We start from the raw sequence: 16,442 nt of genomic DNA, 5'->3' as shown, positions 1-16,442 counted from the left end.
TGTTTTGAATTTACGTGTAGTAATGAACAGCTTATAGTCAAAATCGTCATGTCGGCGAGTCGCATGTCGGTCATTGTTACTTCGTTTCGGCGGTTCCATCTCAAAATCCAATGCGCCTTGCCAATTTCTTTCATAATTTCCGAAGTGTCTTGTGTTATTATTTTGTGGTTGTTCCGTATTTCTATGTCCCTCTTCCCGTATTGGAGCGCGAGTGTCCTCTGTAATACGTAATTCTTGTATTACCTGCGTCAACTGATCTTGTACTTCCCGGATTTCTCTTTTGTACTGTGTATTGATTTGATTTTGATTTTGTTTGAATTTTCTTATTTGTTCATACTCTTCTGTGTCAGTGAAGGCTACGGGTCTTGTGTCATTCAGATCATCATCTACCTTTGTAGATAAGTTAGTGACCTGATCCGAAAGTTCGGCTACTTTCTCCGATAGTGTACTTATTTCCTCCATGTGTCTTTCTGAACCAATTTTCAGGATATCTACTGTGTCCTTTAAGTTTTCCTGAGTTCTTGCAAGTTGCATAACCGAATCGGTAGATGCAACTGAGCCAATTTTAGCTTGCAAGGTCTCATGATTTTCATGAACAATAGTTTGCAGTTCTTTTATGGCTGCTTCGTGATTCTGTAATACATTTTCATGACGCGAAAAAATAGGTTGGAAATGCTCACAAATTTGTGTTTTTACGTCATTACAGACCTTTTGACATTTCGATTCGATGTTATGTAACTCAGTGGTTAAATCTTCATGTGTTTGTTCAAGTGTAGTGTCTAACTTTTGAAGATTTTGTTCCATTGTGTCTAACTTTTTGAGATTTTGTTCCACTGTGTCTAACTTTTTGAGATTTTGTTCCACTGTGTCTAAGTTTTTAAGATTTTGTCCCATTTGTCTCTGATTTTGTTCCATTTGTTGCATTAATTGCAATAATAATGTATTAGTGTCTGGAATCTGTTTCTCTACGCTTTTCGGCAGTGCATTTTCACCGGCAACATTCACATTTTGACAAGCAGAAAATGCGTCTTGACTTATTTGAGAAAACGGTGATAACCCAAAACCTGAATCTACAGTATTTGCGAAATTGTGTCCTGTCATTTCGGATTCCTGAGGCGAGCTGTTGCCGACCGATCGATCGATAATGCTTCCCTGTTCACTACCTGTTTCACTGTCTACACCATTGTTTGCAGCCCGCTCCATTTCCCTATGCACAATTACCAAATTACTACTTTGAACATCAGTTAATTCATTACTCGGTGGCGCTAACACACTGCTTTCATTTTCACTGTCATTTCTCAGTTTACTTTGGAGCCTAGTATTACGTTTTTCACACGCCATTATTGTCACAATATTTCACACGACAACACAGAAAAGCACAATTTGAAGAGCAAAAATAAGAGAACACATTAACATAACACTGAAAATAATATCTAGTTAATTGCAGCTGCGAAATACTTGGTGCAAATCTACATGCATGCCACAACTGTTTTACTGTACAACAATGAAAGACTGCAACTACAAAGGAGATTTTCTCTACAATTATGCGCTAGCAATAAACAAAATCTACACTAATTAAACAAACTACAACAAAAGATCAGAAGATTCCAGTGAGGTATCCTCGGCTAAGGGTCGACATATGAAACGTCCCCTTTGAACAATTATACAAGACTGTGCTTAACCTGACACACAATATTTTTAGCGCAACGCAATCTGACTTTCAAAATTCCCTACAAAAGAATGGCCCTGACTAACATTAACCTATACCTTTCACAAATCACTTACCTCACAAAAATCTTCGCTGCTCAAGCTACTGGAATACAGCGAGTGCCACTACTGCCAGCTAAATAAAAGATTCAAACTACGGAAGGCACTAACTACTGATAGGGATAGTTAGCAAATGAAAGATATTAATAGAGAACAAACGATGTATTTACCTTGATATCATCATATATAAATATAGCAGTTCATGACAAATTTCAAAACTCCGCCATCTCTCTCCCCACATCCACCACTGCTGGCGGCTCACCTCCAACTGCGCAACGCTACGCGCTGTTCACATCCAGCTGCCGCTGCCCAACACTACAATGGCAGACAACAATGCAAACTAGTCACAGACTGCACACAGCACAGCCAGTGATTTTCATATTGAGCGCTACGTAACGTTGCCAATAAGAAAACATAAACAGCCTACTTACATAGAGAAAACATAAACAGCCTACTTACACGGTGAGTACGGCAGTCTGGACCAAGACCTCTGAAGGTCTCGCTGTGTGTTACAACATGAAATGTGTGGTTTTCATGAGCAATAAAAAGGGCGGAAATTATATTTATGTTGATCTCTATTCCAATTTTCTGTACAGAATCCGGAACTCTTGGAACAGAGATGATGCAAACCTTTTTTTTTGATGTGTGTATTTCACACAGTCACATAAGGCGAATGGTAAGGCTCTTCATGCGCAACATGTGGTTTAACAGTACCCTAAATTTGGCAGTTATGTGTATTCACTGTACCCTGTTATGTAAAATGTGTCTCGTCACTCCATAAAATACTATCTGGCTACATTTCATCAACTTCGATCAGTGTCAGAAACCGAAGAGCAAATTTAGAACGTTGCTGGGGATCATAAGATTTCAGTTGCTGCACCGTCTGGATCTTGTACAGGTACCAGTGTAAAATATACTGCAAACCTTTCAGTACTTTTTACCCTAGCATAGACAGTTCTCCTTACGCTGCACGTGCAGCAGCACTAACTGGGGCACGTGCTGCATGGTCAGTTACAGCCACAGGAAGCTCGTCAACAACTTCCACCGTTATAGGATGCCTTCCTCTTCCAGATGCCTCATCAAGTTAACCCCTGTTTTCAAATTTCATTATCATCTTCTCTTTTAAATGATTTAACGACATCGGAACTCTTTTCAGCTCTTTCAGTGTTTATTGCTGCAGCTCACATAAAACTGTTTCAAGACCATCGCTTCTCGACAGCCAATCTGTTCACTCACTTTGTGGCTTGTCACATGACAAAATGGTTCAAATGGCTCTGAGCACTATGGGACTCAACTGCTGAGGTCATTAGTCCCCTAGAACTTAGAACTAGTTAAACCTAACTAACCTAAGGACATCACAAACATCCATGCCCGAGGCAGGATTCGAACCTGCGACCGGAGCGGTCTTGCGGTTCCAGACTGCAGCGCCTTTAACCGCACGGGTCACATGACAGCGTGGGTGTCATTTCGTCACACAAAAGGTGTACAGCGCGAGATTTGAACCTGGAGGTCAAAACTGGAACTTTTTTTCACCTTAAATCGGTTCCTAATTAACTCATTAGCATATCTACCAAGTTTCGGTGCCATGTGGCAATTACAACCGACACTAGACATCTGTCAATAGCCGCACTTTAATTATAACGACCCGGGACTTCCGATACGAGTATCTGAAATGATTGTGGACTATTAGTAACGACGCGCATTAAACATTAAAGGGTACGGTTCCGATTTGTGCGACATGTGTGCTGGAGGCGGCGCCACGGTGGCGCTAGGGAAACTACGCATCGCAGGAGAAAGGAAGAGGCAGTGCGGGACACCTTCACCTGCTGCAGCCGGCGGCGGCAGCGCTCCCCGTGCCAATTACGCAAACAGCTTCCTTTCCAGCAGTCAGGAGCAGCTTGTCGCAGACAACCCGCTGCATATGCGATAGCAAACACCAACATTCCCCACCTGGCGGTTACAGATTGTGTCTCTTAGGTAAGAATGGACTTACTTTCTATCGAAATTCTCTTTAATCTCAACTTAATCTGTTTTAAACAGAGTAAATTCCATCCCTGAAGTGAGGGTAAAATTGCACTCTGGTTACGTAGGCACAGAGTGCCATTAGCTTGCTGTTAAAACTCCAGATAAATGCCGGGACTTCTTCCTCCGTCTTAAACAACAGAGCTAATGTCCATCCTCAAAATTTTCCGATCTCCTCTGTCCATCGAATATACATCTATATCTACACTCCTGGAAATTGAAATAAGAACACCGTGAATTCATTGTCCCAGGAAGGGGAAACTTTATTGACACATTCCTGGGGTCAGATACATCACATGATCACACTGACAGAACCACAGGCACATAGACACAGGCAACAGAGCATGCACAATGTCGGCACTAGTACAGTGTATATCCACCTTACGCAGCAATGCAGGCTGCTATTCTCCCATGGAGACGATCGTAGAGATGCTGGATGTAGTCCTGTGGAACGGCTTGCCATGCCATTTCCACCTGGCGCCTCAGTTGGATCAGCGTTCGTGCTGGACGTGCAGACCGCGTGAGACGACGCTTCATACAGTCCCAAACATGCTCAATGGGGGACAGATCCGGAGATCTTGCTGGATAGGGTAGTTGACTTACACCTTCTAGAGCACGTTGGGTGGCACGGGATACATGCGGACGTGCATTGTCCTGTTGGAACAGCAAGTTCCCTTGCCGGTCTAGGAATGGTAGAACGATGGGTTCGATGACGGTTTGGATGTACCGTGCACTATTCAGTGTTTCCTCGACGATCACCAGTGGTGTACGGCCAGTGTAGGAGATCGCTCCCCACACCATGATGCCGGGTGTTGGCCCTGTGTGCCTCGGTCGTATGCAGTCCTGATTGTGGCGCTCACCTGCACGGCGCCAAACACGCATACGACCATCATTGGCACCAAGGCAGAAGCGACTCTCATCGCTGAAGACGACACGTCTCCATTCGTCCCTCCATTCACGCCTGTCGCGACACCACTGGAGGCGGGCTGCACGATGTTGGGGCGTGAGCGGAAGACGGCCTAACGGTGTGCGGGACCGTAGCCCAGCTTCATGGAGACGGTTGCGAATGGTCCTCGCCGATACCCCAGGAGCAACAGTGTCCCTAATTTGCTGGGAAGTGGCGGTGCGGTCCCCTACGGCACTGCGTAGGATCCTACGGTCTTGGCGTGCATCCGTGCGTCGCTGCGGTCCGGTCCCAGGTCGACGGGCACGTGCACCTTCCGCCGACCACTGGCGACAACATCGATGTACTGTGGAGATCTCACGCCCCACGTGTTGAGCAATTCGGCGGTACGTCCACCCGGCCTCCCGCATGCCCACTATACGCCCTCGCTCAAAGTCCGCCAACTGCACATACGGTTCACGTCCACGCTGTCGCGGCATGCTACCAGTGTTAAAGACTGCGATGGAGCTCCGTATGCCACGGCAAACTGGCTGACACTGACGGCGGCGGTGCACAAATGCTGCGCAGCTAGCGCCATTCGACGGCCAACACCGCGGTTCCTGGTGTGTCCGCTGTGCCGTGCGTGTGATCATTGCTTGTACAGCCCTCTCGCAGTGTCCGGAGCAAGTATGGTGGGTTTGACACACCGGTGTCAATGTGTTCTTTTTTCCATTTCCAGGAGTGTACATACATACTCCACAAGCCACCGTAGGGTGTGTGGCGTCAAATGACCTCTAACATTTGATGCACTGAACTCTGACCTTCCTTCATTGATAATGAAACTAGCCTTTCTTCGAAAATCACGTAAGTTTCATTGTCCACAGCAGATACACGTGTTTTATCGACGTTTAGGCGATGGAGAGTTATGAGCCTGGGGCTAATGAGGAAACAACGCTAACAACTTTGTTTTTTACATATTTATTGTTGTATTTGACTTGAACAGATTAAAGCCTTCGTGCCTTTCATACAGTGGGCCAGGAGCTAAACATAAGAAAAGTTCCAGAATGAGATTTTCACTCTGCAGCGGAGTGTGCGCTGATATGAAACTTCCTGGCAGATTAAAACTGTGTGCCCGACCGAGACTCGAACTCGGGTCGGGCACACAGTTTTAATCTGCCAGGAAGTTTCATATCAGCGCACACTCCGCTGCAGAGTGAAAATCTCATTCTGGAAACACCCCCAGGCTGTGTCTAAGCCATGTCTCCGCAATATCCTTTCTTTCAGGAGTGCTAGTTCTGCATGTTTCGCAGGAGAGCTTCTGTAAAGTTTGGAAGGTAGGAGACGAGGTACTGGCAGAAGTAAAGCTGTGAGTACCGGACGTGAGTCGTGCTTCGGTAGCTCAGTTGGTAGAGCACTTGCCCGCGAAAGGCAAAGGTCCCGAGTTCGAGTCTCGGTCGGGCACACAGTTTTAATCTGCCAGGAAGTTTCATATCAGCGCACACTCCGCTGCAGAGTGAAAATCTCATTCTGGAAACATCCCCCAGGCTGTGGCTAAGCCATGTCTCCGCAATATCCTTTCTTTCAGGAGTGCTAGTTCTGCATGTTTCGCAGGAGAGCTTCTGTAAAGTTTGGAAGGTAGGAGACGAGGTACTGGCAGAAGTAAAGCTGTGAGTACCGGACGTGAGTCGTGCTTCGGTAGCTCAGTTGGTAGAGCACTTGCCCGCGAAAGGCAAAGGTCCAGAGTTCGAGTCTCGGTCGGGCACACAGTTTTAATCTGCCAGGAAGTTTCATAAGAAAAGTTGTTACTAAACATTCGTTACTAATCACTCAATTGTACCTTGCGGCTCAGTTACGTATGCACCTCAGTACTATAAGGAGAGTAACTGAAATTAACAATGCAAGTAATACTGCTGATCAATAATAACAACAACAACAACAATAGTAATAACAGCAGACCTAAGAATGTCAATAATATTAATTAGTTTAGCGCTTTTGAATTGTATTTAGTATCGTCACATAGGGGACGGGTAAGGACACAGGAGAAGATTGAAATAACAGAGACAAAAATGCTGGGAATGTGAGAGCAATAAGTTCCAGTAGAGGTAATGGGCATAGAAGCTCAGGTTAGGGATTTACAGTATGCTGCACACAAGTAGGGGAGACTGTTGTACCCATAGGAGAGCCTAGTTAGGCACACACACACTGTCTTTTGATCGCTGCTTCAGTCTACTAACGGATTTTAGCCTCACCTAAAAGAATACGCACTAGGGACGTAAGCCACTTCCCCAATTTTCTACAGTTTTTTGTTGTTTTTAGACATGAGGCTGTGTTTTTCGCAGCTTTTTTAAATATATCGCATAGAACATATGTAAGTGCTGTATCATGGATTAAAGGTATTGGAGCATATTGTTAATTCTTCAGGCACAAACTTTTATGGTGAGTAAAATGCCATACGGGGTGTTCCCGCAAGAGCGCGCAGAAAATAAACGGGACACACAGAATTCTCCACTGAACAATTTGACGTTGGGAACCTGGTGGCGGAGAAGCCAGCTTTGTCTAGCATTACTGTTTTGCAACTTATTTACAACTAACAGGCGTACAAGTTTACACGTACTTTGCTGTTTATTCACATGCACATTCTTGATTTCTTGCAAGGAAACAAGTAAGACGATCCTGATTACTAGGAAGTCATAATGTAGGTTTTGTTTACTTTACTTGTCAATAAGGTAGCGCTTTGTATCGTGTTTGAATTGTCCCATGACAGGACTCGCAATGAGTGCTATGAATCAACGACAGACCCATTCATTACTCAATGCTAATCCGAGACGTACAGTACAGTACTATGGAGCAGTACCGGTACAGTTTCGCCGACCTCTTTGACATGCACCTCGTGTGTACTTTGCAGTGCTCTCGCTGCTGAAAGGCTGTACAGGGAACAACTTCCTAATACGCAACGTCCGTCATGACGAATGTTTATTTCTCTCGCTCGACGAATGTGGGAGACTGGTTCATTGGAAAAAAGAAATGAGGGGTCTCGTAACATGAGGACCACTCCCACACCCGACTCTGAAGAGAAAGTGCTGAAACATGTTGCAGCGGACCGTACCACAAGTACTCGTCGTATTGCACGTGAAATGAGCGCAGCACACAGTAGCGTGTGGCGAGTACTCCACGAACAACTGTTACACCCGTATCACCCACAACGAGTGCATGCAAATCTTGTGACTGACTTTGCGTCAAAGGTCGCATTGTGTCAGTGGTTCCTCCAACAATGCATTTATCCACAAGATTTCCTCCAAATCATACTGTTTACTGACGAGATGTGGTTTCATCGTGGTGGTATGTCGAACAGCAGAAATAGCCATGTGAGGGCTAAGGAAAATCCTCACGCTATAGTAGGGTCACACTATCAAGTACGTTTTGGTGTGAATTTCTGGGCCAGTATTGTAGGAGACAAATCTCATTGGGCCATACCTTCTACCTGGTCGTCTGAATGGCCACCTGTACATGAGGTATGTATAAAGAGTTCTACCTCAGTTGTTGGAGAATGTATCCATGGCCGTTCGCGAGAGGACGCGTATACAACATGGCGGTGCACCACCTCACTTCAGTGTGGATGTCTGCAACCATCTCAGAGCTGTATTTGCTGGTCGCTGGGTTGGAAGGGGAGGTCATATACCATGGCCTGCGAGATCATCTGACCTGAAAACCCCTTGATTATTTCCTATGGGAATATGTAAAGTCACTTGTGTATGAGATGTGAGTGGATACGGAGATGGAATTAGTTGCCAAAATTGTAGCTGCCTGTGATGTGACTCGAAACACAACAGCGATATTCGTCACGGTGCGTCAAAATCTTGTTCGCCGGTGTCATGTTTGCATTGCTGTTGATGGTCGTCAGTTTCAGCACTTTTTGTAAGATTTAATACAAATGGTATGTTCATTGTGTCAGTGATGGCATTTGTAGTTAACTGTAACTAATGTAAATAAAAAAAACACAGTAACGTGATTTTACTCCAATTATCTCCTTAAACTGGCTTCTCCAACCCCAGGTTTGCTACCTCAGATTTTTCAAAAATGGTTCAAATGGCTCTGAGCACTAGGGGACTTAATATCTGAAGTCATCAGTCTCCTAGAACTTAGGACTAATTAAACCTAACTAACCTAAGGACATCACACACATCGACGCCTGAGGCAACGCCAAGAACCGCTCAGCCACACCGGCTGACGTCATATTTTCAATGCAGCTCCCTCTATGCCCTGTAAATTTATGCACGCTATTAAGGAAAAACCCTGGATATTTTTAGAACTATTTATATAACATGTGGACAGTGGAACCGTACTTAGTCGTTCGTGCACCATATTGCACCTTAAAACAGAAAGAAATATTTTACCATTGAACATGAGATACTTGCAAATAAACTGAATTTCTTTAATGTCTTAACAATTTTACCTGTCTTGAAGATGGAAATAAGTGTTAGCTTCCAGTAGCTTCTATTTCAAAATCTATTGAACTTGTAACCGGTTTTTGATTATGCTTCTACTTACTGATTATTGGTGTCTAATACAGTAATAATGTAATAGGCAAACTATTAAATACAGTATTGGAAAAAAATTTCAAGACTGTAGCACTTCAGTTTGTTCCAAGAAACACAGTCGTATTTACTTTTGGACCTGTTTTCGCATCTGGAAAAACCTTTATTCCCTGGAGTAATTTTTGTAATTTCAGAGAAAGAGTGGAGCACATAAAAAGTGATTGTTGTCGTTTAAAAATGGAATAAGAAAATATATTAAACATGTATCAGAAGGCTGGCTGAAGGCGAAAGTGTGAGAAGTGTACCAGAATACAACACTCTCCCCTGTGTGCAAGAGACAGCTATATGATAGAAGGTGGACATGTTAACTCTTTTGAAGCTGGAAAGGAGTATTTATTGCTCTGAGATTTTGGGGAACAGAGTTCTAATATCAGGTTACCGGTGGCCGTTTTATACTGTGTTTAAAAAAAAAATAGTGTCACTTATTCCTACAGGAATTGGGAACAGGGACAGAAGTACCTGTAATAATTTGTTTGAAAAGCAGCATCTGTTGAGATATGGGCGAATCTGTCCTCTCATTCCCAGCTGTGTACTACATATAATTGTGGTGCTGCATGTTTTTACCACGATTCCTTCAGCTGTTGTTTGCACGGAATCACGCGTTGTTTCAAATGTACCTGGCTCCATTCGGACTACGTCACATGTATTGGTCACACATTCTTGTAACTTCAGCACATTGCCAATTGATTGGGCCTACACCAGCGTCTTTAAATGACCTCTTTAACCAGCAATCCAAAGTATTTAGATTCCATGAAAGGGGAGGCATTCTACAGGTCCTCCTCGACCAACCCACTACCGACGAAAGTAGCTGTGAGATACAGTCGCACTGTCTGTAGAAAATGGAGTGGTGTTCCGTGGTGCATAAACCACGTTATTGTCTTTCTGAAAGGATAATGTTCTCCAATAGCGCTGGTGATTCATTTCACAATTGACATCAGCAGTAAGGCGGCCTGCATCACCTAACACGAGGAGCGTTCAATAAGTAATTGAACACAATTTTTTCTAAAAACTTGTTGGTTTTATTCAGGATTACAGTACACCAAACAAGTCCTTACTCTTTTGGCTACACAACCCTATTTTTCACATAATCTCAGTCAAGTGCGACGACCTTTTGCCACCTTACTGGGTGGGCCTGTATGTCTGCGCGGTACCAACGTATTCGTTGTCGTCGGAAACAACGTCTTGCTGCATTAATAAGCTCCCATCATCTGCGCAATGCTTCCGGTGGAGTGCATCCTTCTTTGGGCCAAAAAAATGGAAGTCGGCAGGTGCGAGATCCGGACAGTAGGGTAGACGAGGAAAAGCAGTCCTATGAAGTTCTGTGAGATCCTATCGGGTCTGCAGATTTATGTGAGGTCTTGCCTTGTGATGGAGACGAATTGTTTGTATTTTTGTGGCGACGAACACGCTGATGTAATTTCTTCAGTTCTCCAAGGATAGCACAATACACTTCAGAGTTGATCGTTGCACCATGAGGGAGTTCAAATGGCTCTAAGCAATATGGGACTTAACATCTGAGGTCATCAGTCCCCTAGACGTAGAACTACTTAAACCTAACTAACCTAAGGACATTACACACATCCATGCCCTAGGCAGGATTCGAGCCTGCGACCGTAGCAGCAGCCCGGTTCCGGACTGAAGCGCCTAGAACCGCTCGGTCACAACGGCCGGCCCATGAGGGAGGACATCAAACAGAATAGCCCTTTCAGCGTCTCAGAAGGCCTTCGTTATGATTTTTCTGGCTGAGGGTGCGGCTCTGAACTTTTTCTTCGGAGGAGTGGTTGTGTGGCGCCACTCCATGAATTGCCGTTTTGTTTCCGTTTCTGTGTGATAAACCTGTGTTTCAGCGCCTGTACGGACGTTTCACAAAAATCTGTCGCGATCAATCTCGTAACCTCAAGCAATTCCGCACAGACGGTTCTTCGTTGCTCTTTATGGTCTCCTGTGAGGCGCCGAGCGGAATCTAGCGGACACACACCTCTGAGTACCCCAACTGGTGGACTACCAACAGAGACGCCCACAAGGACAGCGAGGTGTTTGATTCTGATCCGTCGATCACCTGGAATGGGAGTCGGCACGTCCCAACGTACCAGGAGTCGCAGGTGTGTTCGGTCGGCCGGCACGAGGGAGATCGGCCAGATTTGCACGACCTTGCTACGATTATGACAGACGCATCGCCGGACGACTTACCGCGCTTTTGTTCACTGCCAGGTCTCCGTAGACTTTCTGCAAGCGCCTATGTATTCCCGCGATGCTGTAGTTTTCCGCCAAAGGAAACTCAATTACAGTTCTCCGCTTGGAACGCACCTTCTTTGCACACGCGTTTTCGAAGGGTGCGCATAGCACCTAAACCTATCCGAACTTCATGGAAATGAAGGGCCTGAAGCTGGAATATTTCACAATGTCCCACAGCAAATTCCATTTTTTCAGCTGAAACTGGCCGAGAAAAAAATGTATTGCATAAGTTACCGAACGCACCTCGTACTTCACATTCCTCCCCACAAATAAAAACGCTCATTTCTCAACAAGTTTTGATTTCTGGGAATATGATTGTAGCAACGTTTCTTCTAGTTTTATCCAATACCGTCTCCTCTAGTATTCGAGACACTTATTGTACACTCCGTGTGTAGTGGTGTGCAGAGGATTTTGCTTTGTTGAGAGCGAACGTTTCCGTCATGCTGTTCCGATAAAAGTATTACAGTTGGAAATAAATAAGAGGGACTGCTATGACTGAGCAGACGATAGAGGCAACTGGGGGTACAATACTCTGCGCTTATCTGTGCGTAATCATGTTAATTGTTCGTAGGCAGTTGTGATACTGTCTAACGATCTTTGCAGGAGGTCATCACCAGCTCCTAACTGTTATCCACCAACGTATCACAGTTATCATGAATATGTAGGAAGTAATAATTCAACGAGCACCTTTTTATAATTCCACGAGTATGTTTACGTTCACGGAGAAATCCTTTTTTTGACATTTATTTAGAAAGAAGAAAACTTCGTCAGCTGATCACGGGCATTTGACCATATACGGAATCGTCTTCCTCTTGTTTCTGAACTCCGAGGTGAGCATTTTGGCACCTCTGGTTCAAAAATGGTTCAAATGGCTCTGAGCACTATGGGACTCAACTGCTGAGGTCATTAGTCCCCTAGAACTTAGAACTAGTTAAACCTAACTAACCTAAGGACATCACAAACATCCATGCCCGAGGCAGGATTCGAACCTGCGACCGTAGCGGTCTTGCGGTTCCAGACTGCAGCGCCTTTAACCGCACGGCCACTTCGGCCGGCAGGACCTCTGGTGTTGCCTGCATTAGCTTCACTACATTCATCATGTTCGCTTATTTCGACTAAAGAGCAGTTTTATCGAATGAAAAAGAGCTCTCTTAAAAATGTGGAACTATCATTCATGTATTTCCGAACTTGGTGCTACCAGGTGGTTAAAGAGCAGCTACTCATATAGGTCCAATGTGGGCTGTAATTAGCGTATGGCAGCGAAACGTGGTACGTATTCCAATGCGTTGATGCCAAACCGATTTACGTTGGAAAAAAATTGGTTCCATGTTTGACCACCAGTTGTAAAACTGGCGCTGTGAATGCGAGAAGAATAGAGTTGTTTCCATATGTAATGATTAGGAACGGATCGCGGGCAGGAAAGGTCAAACAAGCATGAAAGATATAATGTTCGTTTTAGTGTTAACTGCTGCTCACTCAGTTTGTTCAGTATGAGCACTGGAGACGTCTACGAGATGTTTCGTCCGTGAAACGGAGTGATCAACAGTTATTCTCAACAGTTCTGGTGGTATCGGAGCAACGTGTTCCTCTATACCAGCCTTCAGATCAGATAGAGACCGAACACGTTCCTGGTAAATGCGTTCATTTAGATATCCACAGATTCATATCAGGTGATTTTGCAAGTCACGCATCTGGAAACCCTCTGGAGATGACATATTCGTGTAAGGTTTTGCTCCATCTTGCTAAAAACAGTGGCTTCCACACAGCTAAACTCTTCCAAAGCAGGAGGCCTCGATAACGAGCAGACGTCACACCCTCTGGGTGTATTGTCTTCAAAGATGAACGGACCGAAATAGCAGTGCTGATGAAGCCATACCACACAGTCACGTATGACGAGTGCAGTGGCTTTTCGTGAACTACAAGCGGTTTAACAGTACCCCAAATTCGACAGTTCTGTGTATTCAGTGCACCCTGTAATGTTATAAGTGCTTCATCACTCTACAGAATGTTGCCGTGTCATGTGTCATCAACTTCGATCCAAGCCAGAAACAGAAAAGCAAATTCCGAAATTTGTTGCGGAATTGGTTCAAATGGCTATAAGCACTATGGAACTTAACATCTGAGGTCATGAGTCCCCTAGACTTAGTACTACTTAAACCCAACAAACCTAAGGACGTCACACACATCCACGCCCGAGGCAGGATTCGAACCTGCGACCGTAGCAGCAGCGCGGTTCCGAACTGAAGCGCCTAGAACCGCTCCGCCACAGTGGCCGGCTGTTGTGGATTACGAGGATTTAGTGGCTGCATCGTCTTTGTCTTGAACAGACACTAATGTAAAATAGACCACAAAACTTTCCGTACTGTTGACCATGGGATGGACCATTCCCCTGGCACTGCATCTGCTCTATCACTAACCGGGGCACATGCAGCATGGTCAGTTACTATAACAGCAAACTCGTGAGCGACTACCATCGGGGTAGAAGGCACTCCTCTTCCATGTGCCACACCAACCTCACCGGTGTTTTCAAATTCATTACCATCGTCTTTAAACCATTAAATCACATCGGGCATGTCTTCAAACCTTTCTCACTGCTGCACTATAATTGCTGCATTTCACATAAAGCAGTTTCAGTACAAGCGGACAATCTGTCATCTCGATAGCCATACTGTTCAAGCACGTGACGGCTTGTCAAAATGACAGCGTGAATGCAATACCGTCATGTAAACATTGTACAGCACCAGATTTGCACCTGGTGGCCACAGTTTGAACTAATTTGTTTTCCAGCGTAAATCGGTTCCGCATTAATGCATTAGCATATCTTCCAAGTTTCGTTACCACACAATAATTACAGCCCACATTGGACCTTCGTGAATAGTTCTACTTTAATTATAAGCAGCCAGTACTTACGGAGGAGGATAAAAATCTTTCCTAACTGGTGAGCCGAGAGGGCCTGAAACTGTTTGCCGAGTTGGCAGTCGAAACGAGTACGGTCCCGTCTCAGTTTGTGACCTCCGACAGAGCAACTGCTGCAAGCTCAGGTTCCTTAGCTTCTCCCGTCCTACATTCCCCAAATATCAGGCCAACATTCTGACTGGCTTTAGTTGCTGTTTCGAATACAGCAGTGTCAAATTATAAGAACGTAAAATAAATGTGGAACTCTTAGAAGAGATTCAAAGACCGTGTATGGCAAATAAGCTGTCTCAAATAGACACTTATCGGTGAATTAACGAGTTGGGAGTCTCCGCATTTGACGGTAAACACTCATCAATTTACCGAACGTGATTTTCAAAAAAACTGGTTGGGTTTCCGGCCTCAGACGGTGAGAACAACGTTTCCGCACGAAATACTTAAAAACTGGACAGCCAACGACGCCTGGGCAGCCGGGGATCCTGTTAGACGGGAAGCGTCCAGCCGGTGTTGCGAGGCCGCTTTGGCACTGTCTGTTTCTTTTCTTTGGGCACAGCGACTCGAAGACTTTACATCTCCAACTCAAAAACAAATTCCTATCTTGATTTCCCTTTAGGTTTGAAGTATAGGGATGCAGTTACGAGTAGCTCTCCAGAAGGTAAGCAGTAGTAACTGGAGACAGCTCCTGAGGCCTCCCACAGGCAATCTTGGTCTTATTTACTTATTACGATTAAGCTGAAAGCGGGGGAAGGTCGTCTTAAATTAAGTTTCTCATTGCGTGATAGAGCATGTGTGCTCAAGCAATTAGTATTCTCATCTACTGTGGCTACTGTACGCTAAAGACAACACCCACACAGCAAAGTTCAACTCCATAGTACATCTAGATAAATACCTCGCAGACCACGCTGCGGTGCATGGCGGAGGATTCTTCTACCACTGCTAATCATTTCCTCTTCTATTTCACTCGCAAAGAGAGTGAGGGATAAAAGACTGTCTAAAGGCCTGCGATCGACCAATAATTTCTCGCTTCTTATTTTCAGTACGCGAACTCTACAGTGAAGAGCAAAAGAAACTAGTGCACCTGCCTAATATTGTGCAAGGACCCCGCGAGCACGCAGAAGTGCCGCAGCACGATGCGGCATGGTCTCGACTAATTTCTGAAGTAATGCTGGAGGAAATTGACACCATGAATCCTACAGGGCTGTCTATAAATCCGTAAGAGTACAAGTGGGCGGAGATCTCTTCTGAACAGCACATTGCAAGGCATCCCAGATATGCTTAATATGTACATGTCTAGAGATGGCCAACGGAAGTGTTTAAACTCAGAAGAGTGTTCCTGGAGCCACTTTGTAGCAACTCTGGACGTGTGGGGTGTTGCATTGTCCTGCTGGAATTGCGCAAGTCCGTCGGAATACACGATGAACATGAATGGATGCAGGTGATCAGACAGGATGCTTACGTACGTGTCACTTGCCAGTGTCGTATCTAGACGTATCGGGGGTCACATATCACTCCAACTGCACACGTCCCACCCCGTTACAGAGCCTCCACCAGCTTGAACAGCCCCCTTCTGACATGTAGGGTCTGTGGATTTATGAGGTTGTCTTCATACCCGTACGCATCGATCTGCTCGATACAATTTAAAACGAGACTCGTCCGACCAGGCGACATGTTTCCATCAGCCCATTGCCGGTGTTGATGCGGCCAGGCGAGGCGTAAATGTGACGCGCAATCATCAAGGGTACAAGAAAGGGCCTTCGGCTCCGAAAGCCCATATTGATGATGTTTCGTTGAATGGTTCGCACGCTGATAGTTGTTGATGACACAGCATTGAAATCTGCAGCAGTTTTCGGAAAGGTTGCACTTCTGTAACGATGAACGATTCTCTTCAGTCGTCGTTGGTCCCCTTCTTGCAGGCTCTTTTTCAGGAGATTGATATTTTACCGGACTCTTGATAATCACGGTACACTCGTGAAATGGGCGTACGGGAAAATCTCCACTCCCTCGCTACCTCGGAGATGCCGTGTCCC

Source organism: Schistocerca piceifrons, chromosome 1 (genome assembly GCF_021461385.2).
Source record: "Schistocerca piceifrons isolate TAMUIC-IGC-003096 chromosome 1, iqSchPice1.1, whole genome shotgun sequence".
NCBI classification, from domain to species: domain Eukaryota; kingdom Metazoa; phylum Arthropoda; class Insecta; order Orthoptera; family Acrididae; genus Schistocerca; species Schistocerca piceifrons.
This window is presented reverse-complemented; position numbering follows the sequence as displayed.